This window comes from Lissotriton helveticus, chromosome 7 (genome assembly GCF_964261635.1).
Source record: "Lissotriton helveticus chromosome 7, aLisHel1.1, whole genome shotgun sequence".
Classification (NCBI taxonomy): Eukaryota; Metazoa; Chordata; class Amphibia; order Caudata; family Salamandridae; genus Lissotriton; species Lissotriton helveticus.
In genome coordinates this window covers 1,663,397,477-1,663,412,014 of record NC_136068.1, presented here as the reverse complement: position 1 = coordinate 1,663,412,014, position 14,538 = coordinate 1,663,397,477, and positions in this window count along the sequence as shown.

Genomic DNA, 14,538 nt, shown 5'->3' with positions numbered 1-14,538 from the left:
CTAAATAGTTCTGTTAAATGACAACAGAAGGGACAGGCAACAAGAACCATCAGTCAAAGAGGGGAGGGCTAGTTCTTCTCTACCGGGTTACATTGGGGCGCTACCGGAACTGATCGAATTGGTAGTCTACAGTGTTTCTGGATGTTTCAGACTGAAGCTGGGGTTAGCATGAGAGCAGCACTATTTCGTAGCTCCGTCGTGGTCATTCCGCAACCAATCATGGCAGCCGTTCTTTATCGTTATTTTGGGCGGGGTGGGTGGCGGAGCCGAGCTGTTTTGCAGCCATCATTGTGTGGAGTTCAGTTCATCTCACTAGTTTTGTATTTGTCATGAGGGGTTGTTCCTAATGTTTCTATTTTAGCGAGGTCAAAAAGAGATCCCATTAGTGGCCTACTGATTTTGCTCGATTCCTTTTCTTTTTTTTTACACGATTTTTCGTTATCTGCAAAGACTAAACAGAGTATTGCGACTCTGTGTTTGTTTGTAAATAGAGAATGAACCAAAGAGAACTAATTCTAAAACAGTAAATACTTGGATAACAATCAATCAAATGGAAAGAGAAGCAGGCACGACGGATTACAATGGGGGCAAAGGCCTGCGTTAACTACCTTTCACTATCTGCAAAGAGAGAGTACTCCTAATAGAAATGAGGGGGGGGGCACCATTCAAAGCAGATCAGTGTGCATAAACACGAAAATGTTTTCACTTACCACGTACTTGACATTCGACAGCTTATGATATTTGCTATTAAAAAACCATTGAAATTCACTGAAAAAACCATAGGTTATAGACCATATATAGTTAGGAATTAGCATTTTCAAAACCTTGAAAATTCACTGAAAAAACCATAGGTTATAGACCATATATAGTTAGGAATTAGCATTTAAAAAACCTTATTTTACTCACACAAAACCATTGAAATTCCATATATAGTTAGTTGCACTAACTATATATCGCGCACCCGCAATCCACTGCTGATCATGTCACATATTACATCATTCATGACATGGTCAGTGACATCACTGATGACATCACTGATGACATCTCAAATGACATCACTGATGACATCACTGATGACATCTCATTTGACATCATTCTTGTGCTAATACGATAAACCTCTTCAGACTCTAATATAACCTTAGATACACTCAGTGTATACAGACACTCACACACTGCCACTCATCCATGGAGTTACTCACACACCCAGTCAGTCATGCAAAGAAACAATCTCACCTCCATTTCTTCAACTATACAGTTAAACACACCTTACTTATTGAAACATATACTAACACATATTTACTCTCTTATACAATCCCTGATACAAGTTCAAAATGATCGATACAACTACTCACTCATTCAGTGGCTCTCATGCACAGTTATTTATATATGCCAACTCTCACATGTACTGTGTTTTACATATGTACTTACTATGACATGTAGCATTGAGATATCCATTCACTCATCAATACACTCATGCACACAGTCAACTGCCCATGTAGCTGTTTCCACATGCACTCTTGAACTCATACACCTAGTGAATAAACTGCTCACACATCTATGCATAGAGTCACACACCTTCCAGCCACCCCTACACAAACTCAATCTCCCATAGAAATACTTGGGCAACCAATTAATAACACATATAGCCTCTCGTATAGCTAATGATCAACACATGCAGCAGTTTACAGAACAACAGACATAATGATGCACAAATTAAGACAGTTTAGTCACTAACCCATGCATTCAGTGAGACACATTTAATCACTCACTCATACAGTCAGTCACGCACCTACTAAATCCTTCATCCAGACACTTATACATCCACTCATTCTTCAATATGTAAAACATATTTAAACTTTACAAAAACACACAGACACTAGATGATGTCATCAGTGATGTCATTTGAGATGTCATCAGTGATGTCATTTGAGATGTCATCAGTGATGTCATCAGTGATGTCACTGACCATGTCATGAATGATGTAATATGTGACATGATCAGCAGTGGATTGCGGGTGCGCGATATATAGTTAGTGCAACTAACTATATATGGAATTTCAATGGTTTTGTGTGAGTAAAATAAGGTTTTTTAAATGCTAATTCCTAACTATATATGGTCTATAACCTATGGTTTTTTCAGTGAATTTTCAAGGTTTTGAAAATGCTAATTCCTAACTATATATGGTCTATAACCTATGGTTTTTTCAGTGAATATATATATATATATATATATATATATATTACCTACTGGCGGTCGCCAGTAGGTGTATATAGTTAGGATTTTTTCTCTATGGGATTTTTGAAAATTCTATGTCTAATAACTTTGCCGTTTGTGGACGGAATTGGCTGAAATTTTCAGGAAAATGGCACATTTTGTTTCTGAGCAGCCTTTGAAAATTTGGGGGGGTTCGTCAAGGGGGGGCCGAGAAAAAAGGGGGGTCCCAAAACGCGTTTTTCCCATGTTAATTTCCATAGGGCGGTTGGCCTCACTTTTAGACCGAACGGCTGAATGGATTTGCACGAAACTTGGCAAAATTGTAGGGACTGGTAGCCCGATGTGCCTTTTGTAGGTCTCAATATATGTGCTCCAGTGGATTTTGAGAAATTAACGTTTAAAAAAAGATATATATCTGTAAGCGCGGACCGGGCAGCGGCCTAGGACGCGTACTTTTCGCGCAACGGAGCTTTGTGAAGCGAAGCTGATTGGTTCTCCGGCGTCTGTCAACATTCCAAACAGTCCGTAGTGGCCGCAAACAGTCCGTAGTGGCCGCCATCTTGTCTCTCGGTAGGATCGAGAGACAAGAGGAGGCCAAAGCGAAGGGGTAAATGACCATAAGGGGGAATAGTAGATCCTCGCTGACCCCCTAGGTTTGATGTGGAGGTTTTAAAAGGGCCCCGCGGGGCAAAAAAAAAAAATTATAATAATAATCTTACGGCTGAATGGATTTGCACGAAACTTGGCAAAATTGTAGGGACTGGTAGCCCGATGTGCCTTTGCTAGGTCTCAATATATGTGCTTCAGTGGATTTTGAGAAATTAACGTTCAAAAAAAGATATATATCTGTAACAGCGCACCGCTTCGCGTACTTTTCGCGTTACGGAGCTTTGCGAAGCGAAGCTGATTGGCTCTCCGGTGTCTGTAAACATTCCAAACAGTCCGTAGCGGCCGCCATCTTGTCTCTCGGTAGGATCGAGAGACAAGAGGAGGCCAAAGCGAAGGGGCAAATGACCATAAGGGGGCATAGTAGATCCTCGCTGATCCCCTAGGTTTGATGTGGAGGTTTTAAAAGGGCCCCGCGGGGCAAAAAAAATAAATAATAATAATAATCGAACGGCTGAATGGATTTGCACGAAACTTGGTAAAATATTAGGGACTGGTAGCCCGATGTGCCTTTGCTAGGTCTCAATATATGTGCTTCAGTGCATTTTGAGAAATTAACGTTCAAAAACAAGATATATATCTGTAACAGCGCTCCGCTTCGCGGAGATAAAATTATATCTGTATTACCTAGCTGTTGCTAACACCAGTTAGCGACGGCTAGTAGGAGATAGCGACCATCTTGGGCCCCACTTTGCATGTGAGTGATATTTATCACTAATGACATGCAAAGTGGGCATGCCAAGATGTTAGCGACTGGAAACAGTCGCTAACATCGCTATCTCCTATTATCAACTTTTGGAAATATTCGAGATAAGCGCGAATATCTCCAAAAAGTAACAGCTGCCCTGAGCAGTTCTTAGCCATGTTATCCTATGGGAGGTGGATAACATGGCTAAGAGGATTAGCTCGGTAATGCATGAATATCGCTGAGTTTTCAGCGATATTAATGCATTGCGGTCGGTTTTTATCGTATTTGCGATAAACTTTGATAATAGCAAGGTTTATCTGCGATAATTTCTGACGGTAAAAAAATCTTTGCAATGCATCGTTAGGGATAAATATCGCTTAACTTTGGTAATATGCCCCAACGTCTGTTAACGTTCGATTCGAAGGAAATCAGGAAGTGTTGAAAAACATTGTCTGCGCCATCTTGTCTTTTTTCAAATGCCACACTTTTGTCGTGCACGGCAGCCATTTTAGATGCCTTGACCAGACCCACTCTGTGCACGCTGTCGATCCTTAGCATGGCTCCCCACCCTCGCAAGCATCTCCCCCAGGCAGTGGTCACCCCCGCTCTCTGTCTTATGCATGGGTAATAAACCTCCCCCCATCTGCGCTGCTCTTTCCTGAGAATCACACCCTGTGCCCGCCCGACACCTCCCTTTCGCCCTATTCACTACTGCACCCTCTGACACTCCTTTTCCTCTGTGTCCGATTGTCCAGGCTGGTCCTAGGGTATCAGCTAGCCCTGCAGATGTAGTTTATGGCCACAGCTGTAAAGATTCACCCCTCTTCAAAGGAGTTATAGTAGATCAAGGCCCACACTCGATGAGATCCGTCACAGCAGAAGCGTTGCTATTATCTGAAAACCATCCTGTATTGTGATTGGGGAGGGGACCGAGCCTGAAGCGAAAGATTCCAGGGATGACTCTTTGTACATCAAAGTTTTTACAATTATGTGTCACATTAAAAATATATAGCACTCCGACAAAGTAGTAAGATTATAAAACTTTAATAATTTATAAATATATACAAGAAAACAAAAATAGTAATAACATATAAACATTTTTAGGGAAAAACAACGAAGTAGCGGTCGGCTGTGCGAATAGTCCCAACGCAGCACAACGTCCAGATTTCCGGCGTGGGGCGGGTCATCAGTAGCAAACTGTTGTGCGAATAGTTCCAAGGCAGCAGAACGCGCTGAAATCTAGATGACACGAAAGTGATGTCTAGTAAGTTGCCACCCAGCAAATAACGGCGTGGGGCGTCGCGGGGGGTGGGTCTTCAGTAGCAAACTGTTGTGCGAATAGTTCCAAGGCAGCAGAACGATGGCACCAAGGTGATGTCCAGTAAGTTGCCGCACTGGTTTTGGTATCCTACAATGCTGCTCCGAATAACGGCGTGGGGCGCCCCGGGGGAGGCGGCGTGAACGGGCCTCTCCAGGTGGAGTGTCATCTGTTGTAGTGGGGCGCCCCTTTACCGTTTCAGTTGCCATTCCGTCCGTTTTTGGTCCACTGTGTCAAAAGCCGCAATTCAGCTGAGTTGCGCCCACTCTTGCGGTGCAGCGATAGGCGGCTGTCACAGGACTCTCAAAATGGCGGCAGGCTCTTTCCTTTTTGGGCCTGGTCCACTGAAATGGCCCTGGGACACCTTGGAAATCGGACGCTTGTCTGCTAGGTCTTGGACCCCATTCTCGAAAGCGTCCCCTCCGCCTTGAGAATTCATCAAAAGTTTTGGGGGCCCCGACTCCTGCAGGCTTCTGGTGGGGAGCGGCTGCCATGATTGCTCGCGGAATGACTACGACGGAGCTACGAGATGGTGGTGCTCTCATGCTGACGCCAGCTTCAGTCTGAAACATCCAGAAACAAGGTGGGGCTTTCATCGTTTGGAAAAAAAAAAAGTTTTCATCCAATGAAAAGTGTTGTTTTTAGGTCATATGATCAAGCCTTCCATCATTAGGAAACCAAAAGTAAAATGAACCAATGAAAAGTTTTATAAACAAGTCACATGACCTGTTATGCGGCATAGGGTATAAAATGCGGAGAAAATACGTTGGCACGTGAGGCGGCGTCAGTAGCGGACCGATGTGCGAATAGGCCGAAGGCAGCACAACGCGCCAAGATCCGGATGGCACCGAGGTGGTGTCCAGCAAGTTGCAGCACTGGTGTGGCCATCCTACAATGTTGAAAGTCGGCGTGGGGCGCCCCGTTGGCCTGTGAGTTTGCGTCAGTAGCGGACCGATGTGCGAATAGGCCGAAGGCAGCACAACGCGCCAAGATCCGGATGGCACCGAGGTGGTGTCTAGTAAGTTGCCGCACTGGTGTGGCCATCCTACAATGCTGAAAGTCGGCGTGGGGCGCCCTGTTGGCCTGTGAGATGGTGTCAGTAGCGGACTGATGTGCGAATGGGGCCAAAGGCAGCGCAACAATATTTTCTGACGAGAAGACACCACAAGGCGCTGAGATGCCAAGATCCGGATGGCACCGAGGTGATGTCTAAGTTGCGGACTGATGTGCGAATGGGGCCAAAGGTAGCGTAACAATATTTTCTGTATGGAAGATACCACTAGGCGTTGAGATGCCAAGATTCGGATGGCACCGAGGTGATGTCTAGCAAGTTGGTGTGGTCATCCTACAATGCTGAAACTCGGCGTGGGTCGCCCCATTAGCCTGTGAGATGGCGTCAGTAGCGGACCGATGTGCGAATAGGCCGAAGGCAGCACAACGCGCCAAGATCCGGATGTCACAGTGGTGGTTTCATAGTTGAGAGGCACTTCATCTGCAGTGGGGCGCCGAGATCCGGATGGCACCGAGGTGATGTCTAGCAAGTTGCTGTACTGGTGTGGTCATCCTACAATGCTGAAAGTCGGCGTGGGGCGCCCCATTAGCCTGTGAGATGGCGTCAGTAGCGGACTGATGTGCGAATGGGGCCAAAGGCAGCACAACGCGCCAAGATCCGGATGGCACCGAGGTGGTGTCCAGCAACTTGCCGCACTGGTGTGGCCATCCTACAATGCTGCGCCGAAAGTCGGCGTGGGGCGCCCCGTTGGCCTGTGAGTTCGCGTCAGTCAGTGGGGGCTGTTTGAGGATCTGACTGCATTGGAAAGCAATGTGATGCTGTGCGTCGCCCCCAAGATGGAGGTTCCTCGGCTGCAGTGGGGCGCCCCTTGGTGTTTCACTCGCTATGCAGCTGAGTTGCGTGCGCACTTGTGGCGAATAGGCCGAAGGCAGCACAACGCGCCGAGATCTGGATGGCACCGAGGTGGTGTCCAGCAATTTGCCGCACTGGTGTGGCCATCCTACAATGCTGCGCCGAAAGTCGGCGTGGGGTGCCCCGTTGGCCTGTGAGGTGGCGTCAGTAGCGGACCGATGTGTGAATAGGCCGGAACCAGCACAAGGCGCCAAGATCCGGATGGCACCGAGGTGGTGTCATAGTTGAGAGTTCTGAGCAGCGCTTGTAACACTGTCTGAAGCTTATTTGCACCTGCTGCAGCTTCACTATTGCCCTGGTGTGGCCTAAGATCGCCCATGACATAGGCGGCCACCTCCCGGGGTCCGGCGGAACTTTTTTCCTTTTCCTTTCTGCATCTTGTCCCAAATTCGTTTGACCTGAAGACACGACCAGGTCCCTGAATGTGTGCAGGGGGACGCTATTGATTGAATCAAAATGGCGGCTTCACACAAAGCTGACTCAAGCGTTTTCTGGTGGTTTCATAGTTGAGAGGCACTTCATCTGCAGTGGGGCGCCGAGATCCGGATGGCACCGAGGTGATGTCTAGCAAGTTGCTGTACTTGTGTGGTCATCCTACAATGCTGAAACTCGGCGTGGGTCGCCCCATTAGCCTGTGAGATAGCTGTTCTTTGGATTTGGGCCTGGTCCACTAAAATGGCCCTGGGACACCTAAGAACTCGAACGCTCGATTTTTTTTTCCTTTCCTGTACATGCAAAAAAAGGTAAATGCCCGGTATGTTACACGCTTCATCTGCCACGATGAACTCTCCAGAGGAAACGAAAAAATATATAGTTGTGGTAACTATACCATGCATCGTCATATGGAGAGGTGGCACCAATTAATTATAGTGCTGCATAAAAGAGAGATTTGGAGGAGAACCCCTGACCTGCTAGTACATTCATCAAAGAAGTGGCACTGAGAGCTTCAGAGGCAAGGGAAACGGTCCCAAATATTTAGAAGAACTTTGGAAAGATTAAAATGACATGTTTAGATTGTGGTAAATTAATTTCATGTGGGCAGATGAGTGTTACTCTAATAAATACAGCATATGAACATCATCATAGTCGATGGTTGGTAGAGACATTTTGACTATATCCTGGACCTGCCCGTCCTCGCCCAAAATGGCGCCGGAATAAATGGGACTCGTAACTCCTTGTTGTGTACTGGTTGCAGAACCTTGAAATCACGAGATACGTATGCAGTTTTGAAGCACATGGCGGGCGGGGACGAGAATTGATTGAATATTTCGACATCCCTATTGATATTAAGTTCTGATGTGTTATTGATTACTGTACTGTTGAAAGTTCGAATTAACGTCACCCATGGTACTTGCCCGCAAATGTATATCTAGATAATTTTATTGTAACTGGCCCTGTCGTATTTTAATTATAAAATGTACGTCCACCGATTCCATAACTGTTAGACACCTTAGTTCTTGCAACCTAATGGCCCGCCCGTTACGTTCCTCTACAGTGTAAATGTCTACTCATCACATACGATTACAGTTTGCTCCGTGGCCGGCCCACGTGGTTATAGGCTCGTATTTGTATAATGAAATTTTCACAATAAAGGTTTTTAAAAGAAAACATGGTAGTAGTATATACATTGGTAAAGTTTGTAATAATAGTCACTGTTTTAGAATCATTAAAAGGCAAGTGAAATAAAGCAGACCAATTACATGAAGGGTAAAAGGTATAATACGAAGGAACGCAGTAAAGATAAATGGTCAAGGGCTGTTGTGTTTTCTATTCCTGCAACATAAAGTGATCGATAAGAATCTCATATTCAGGCGTATCGGCGACTAAGACAGCAGGTCGACCCTCTTTTGCTCAACGGCTCCATCATGGGACGAAGAAACGCTCTTTTTCTCGAAAAAAGAATATATTTTACTTGCAGGACAGTTGTAAAATTTCCGGGAAAGTACATTAGCCTGGAACATTATAACATATATTTAAGAAAAAATAATGTTCGGAAGTAATGAAAAGCGTAATTTTTAGGTCATATGAGCAAGCCTTTCATCATTACAATAAGAAAAGTAAAATGAACCAATGAAAAGTTTTATTAACAAGTCACATGACTTGTTATGCTTACGTTACGCGCTGCGCGCCCCGGATGACTTCCGGATGCGCTAACGCGGCGCGTCATATGACGCATTACGCGACAACGCAGGTCCAGAATATAGTCAAAATGTCTCCACCAACCAGCGGTCGGAACACAACCCCTTTCAGCAGGCTAAATAGTTCTGTTAAATGAGAACAGAAGGGACAGGCAACAAGAACCATCAGTGAAAGAGGGGAGGGCTAGTTCTTCTCTACCGGGTTACATTGGGGCGCTACCGGAACTGATCGAATTGGTAGTCTACAGTGTTTCTGGATGTTTCAGACTGAAGCTGGGGTTAGCATGAGAGCAGCATCATTTCGTAGCTCCGTCGTGGCCATTCCGCAACCAATCATGGCAGCCGCTCTTTATCGTTATTTTGGGCGGGGTGGGTGGCGGAGCCGAGCTGTTTTGCAGCCATCATTGTGTGGAGTTCAGTTCATCTCACTAGTTTTGTATTTGTCATGAGGGGTTGTTCCTAATGTTTCTATTTTAGCGAGGTCAAAAAGAGATCCCATTAGTGGCCTACTGATTTTGCTCGATTCCTTTTCTTTTTTTTTACACGATTTTTCGTTATCTGCAAAGACTAAACAGAGTATTGCGACTCTGTGTTTGTTTGTAAATAGAGAATGAACCAAAGAGAACTAATTCTAAAACAGTAAATACTTGGATAACAATCAATCAAATGGAGAGAGAAGCAGGCACGACGGATTACAACGGGGGCAAAGGCCTGCGTTAACTACCTTTCACTATCTGCAAAGAGAGAGTACTCCTAATAGAAATGAGGGGGGGGGGGCACCATTCAAAGCAGATCAGTGTGCATAAACACGAAAATGTTTTCACTTACCACGTACTTGACATTCGACAGCTTATGATATTTGCTATTAAAAAACCATTGAAATTCACTGAAAAAACCATAGGTTATAGACCATATATAGTTAGGAATTAGCATTTACAAAACCTTGAAAATTCACTGAAAAAACCATAGGTTATAGACCATATATAGTTAGGAATTAGCATTTAAAAAACCTTATTTTACTCACACAAAACCATTGAAATTACATATATAGTTAGTTGCACTAACTATATATCGCGCACCTGCAATCCACTGCTGATGATGTCACATATTACATCATTCATGACATGGTCAGTGACATCACTGATGACATCACTGATGACATCTCAAATGACATCACTGATGACATCACTGATGACAACATCCAGTGACTGTATGTTTCTGTAAAGTTAAAATGTGTCTTACATATTGAAGAATGAGTGGAAGTATAAGTGTCTGGACAAAGGATTTAGTAGGTGCATGACTGAATGCATGAGTGAGTGATTAAATGTGTCTCACTGAGTGCATGGGTTAGTGACTAAAGTGTCTTAATTTGTGCATCATTATGTCTGTTGTTCTGTAAACTGCTGCATGTTTTGATCAGTAGCTATATAATTAACTATATGGGTTACTGATTGATTGTCCAAGTATTTGTATGGGAGACTGAGTGTGTGTGTGGCTGGCTGGGAGGTGTGTGACTCTGTGCAGATCAATGTGTACTTGTATCAATGATTGTATAACAAGGTAAGTATGTGTTAGTATATGTTTGAAAATGTAAGGTGCTCTATGTTTAACTGTATAGACAAGAAAATGGAAGTGTCATTGATTCTTTACAGGACTGACTAGGTGTGTGAGTAACTCCATGGATGAGTGGCAGACTGTGAGTGTCTGTATAGGTGTATGAGTGCATATGATAGTGTTGTAAAGATGAGTGATTGTATGTATGAATGATAGTATGGGTGAATGAGTGAAGGTGTGTGTAGACGTAGGAATCAGTGAGTGCGTATGTAGTAACTAGTATTGGTGTGTCAATGGTTTCAAAAATTATATTCTGTATTTAACACTGGGTGAAACAGAGGTTATATTAAAATGTGAGGAGATGCATTGTATTGTCATATGAATGATATCATCAGTGATGTGGTCATTGATGTCAAATGAGATGTCATCAGTGATGTCATCAGTGATGTCATTTGAGATGTCATCAGTGATGTCATCAGTGATGTCACTGACCATGTCATGAATGATGTAATATGTGACATCATCAGCAGTGGATTGCAGGTGCGCGATATATAGTTAGTGCAACTAACTATATATGTAATTTCAATGGTTTTGTGTGAGTAAAATAAGGTTTTTTAAATGCTAATTCCTAACTATATATGGTCTATAACCTATGGTTTTTTCAGTGAATATAGATATATATATATTTTTTTCCTGACCAAAAGCCAAAATTTAAGAAAGGTATTGGTTTTGTATAGAAATAATTTACAAGCTAGAACCATTAAATGCCGGAATAACGGCGATATAAAACATAATGAACAAATTAAGCTATGTTGGGAAGGCACAACTCTCCAAGAACAACGTGAAAACTTTACCAAGTTTGAAATGTCTTAAAATAGGACCTAAAAGTGATTGTCTTATGGGAATGCATCAATAAGTAACATCTGCCCCACTAAATATTGGGAAAAGGGTAAGAAATGCACCACAAATTGTCTATATGTATATAGAATGTCTGCATTGTGGATTAACTGTGTAAATATTGAAACTACATGTACCAGAATTCATGGGCATGACAAACAGGAAGTTGTATAAAAACAGTTGCTGAAGGTATTACCACTTACCGTGATCAAGGCCGCAAGGCTGAAGCGCGTCGGTGTGCAGACTGGGCTCTGTTGAATAAATCGTAAAAAAGAAAATAAAGTTCCTGAGTGCGGCGCCTTCTTGTTGCAAAAAAAATAATATATATATATATGTTTATATATATATATATATATATATATATATTCACTGAAAAAACCATAGGTTATAGACCATATATAGTTAGGAATTAGCATTTACAAAACCTTGAAAATTCACTGAAAAAACCATAGGTTATAGACCATATATAGTTAGGAATTAGCATTTAAAAAACCTTATTTTACTCACACAAAACCATTGAAATTCCATATATAGTTAGTTGTACTAACTATATATCGCGCACCCGCAATCCACTGCTGATGATGTCACATATTACATCATTCATGACATGGTCAGTGACATCACTGATGACATCACTGATGACATCTCAAATGACATCACTGATGACATCACTGATGACATCTCAAATGACATCACTGATGACATCACTGATGACATCTCATTTGACATTACTGATCACATCACTGATGACATCATTCATGTGATAATACGATGAACCTCTTCAGACTCTAATATAACCTTAGATACACTCAGTGTAAACAGACACTCATAGACTGTCACTCATCTATGGAGTTACTCAGACACTTAGTCAGTCATGCAAAGAATCAATCACACCTCCATTTCCTCAACTATACAGTTATACACACCTTACTTATTCAAACATATACTAAAACATATTTACTGACTTATAAAATCCTGGATACAAGTTCACAATGATCCATACAGCCACTCACACATTCACTGGCTCTTATGCACAGTTATTTATATATGTCAACTCTCACATGTACTGTATTTTACATATGTACTTACTTTAACATGTAGCACTGAGATATCCATTCACTCACCAATACACTCATGCACACAGTCAACCGCCCATACAGCTGTTTCCACATGCACTTTTGAACCCATACATCTAGTCAATCAACTGCTCACACATCTATGCAAAGAGTAATACACCTCCCAGCCACCCACACACACACTCAGTCTCCCATACAAATGATGGAGTAGTGGAGTAGTGGAGTAGTGTGGCTCACTGGTTAGAGGCGGCAGGCCTGAGAGCAGAAGTCAGCCCGGGACCAGGGTTCAATTCCCGACGCGGCAGGGTCGTGGACCTAGGTCAGCGGACTCGATAATTCTCGCTTCGGTGCTTACTCTAATCAGGGTTTCCACTCGGCAACTCTGGGCATTAGCTTGCCTAATCTCCACAACGGCCCCACCAATTCTGGGGATGCCTGGCTCCACCTTGGGGACTCCCAGCAAGGGACCATCCCACAGGGAAAGCCAGGACGGGTTCCCCAGAGTTATACAGCGCCGGGACGCCCCGTTGCTGGGGCAGCTGTGCGCTTTACAAGTATATTACATTTACATTTACATTTATGATTGGGCAACCAATCAATAACCTATACAGTTAATCATATAGCTACTGATCAACACATGCAGCAGTTTACAGAACAACAGACATAATGATGCACAAATTAAGACAGTTTAGTCACTAACCCATGCACTCAGTGAGACACATTTAATCAGTCACTCATACAGTCAGTCATGCCCCTACTAAATCCTTCATCAAGACACTTATACATCCACTCATTCTTCAATATGTAAGACATATTTTAACTTTACAGAATTATACAGTCACTGAATGTAGTCATCAGTGATGTCATCAGTGATGTCATTTGAGATGTCATCAGTGATGTCATCAGTGATGTCATTTGAGATGTCATCAGTGATGTCATCAGTGATGTCACTGACCATGTCATGAATGATGTAATATGTGACATCATCAGCAGTGGATTGCGGGTGCGCGATATATAGTTAGTACAACTAACTATATATGGAATTTCAATGGTTTTGTGTGAGTAAAATAAGGTTTTTTAAATGCTAATTCCTAACTATATATGGTCTATAACCTATGGTTTTTTCAGTGAATTTTCAAGGTTTTGTAAATGCTAATTCCTAACTATATATGGTCTATAACCTATGGTTTTTTCAGTGAATTTCATTGGTTTTTTAAAAGCTAATATCTGTAGCTGTAAAATGTATTCTTCTTTAAATCCAAAAATATATTTTATATGTTTATTAATAATTTTTTTTAAAATACTTTTTTTTGTTCGCTCCCGGTTCGCGAACCGGGAAGCTTCCCGTTAGCTGATCTTGATGCCGCGACCCAGTCCGCGAACCGGTAAACGTTCCGTTAGCGCAACTGCCGCGTTAGAAATCAACATCGTGACGCGTCGCAGAAGCGCGACGTATCACGTTGTCGCGTAATGCGTCTTATGACGCACTGCATTAGCGCACCCGGAAGTGCTCCGGTACGCGAACTAAGACGCGAAGCGCAGCTCCCCGGAAGCGATCCGCGGCGCGTCGCGAAAGCGCGACGTATCGCGTTGCCGCGTAATGTGTCTTATGACGCACCGCGTTAGCGCACCCGGAAGCGCTCTGGAGCGCGAACCGAGGCGCGAAGCGCAGCGAACCGGAAGCGATCCGGGGCGCGTTCCGCAGCGCGTAACTTAAGCCTAAGAGGTCATGTGACTTGTTGATAAAACTTTTCATTGGTTCATTTCACCTTCAGAAGAACGACGATCCACCACCACCAGCAACAGGTTGCTCGAAGAAGCTGGAACAAGATCACAGCCGACCAGCTCACTGCTTCCCTGAGCCAGCACCCTCCCGCCAACTCAGCGAACCCCAGCCAGGCCGCCGACAACCTCACGAAATGGATCAACGACTGCGCGGACGAACTCGCCCCTCTGAGAACCCCACCCAGCCGATCCTGCAGCAGAAAAACACCATGGTTCACCGACGAACTCAAGAGCTCCAAGAAGAACTGTCGAGCCCTCGAGAAAGCCTGGAGAAGGGA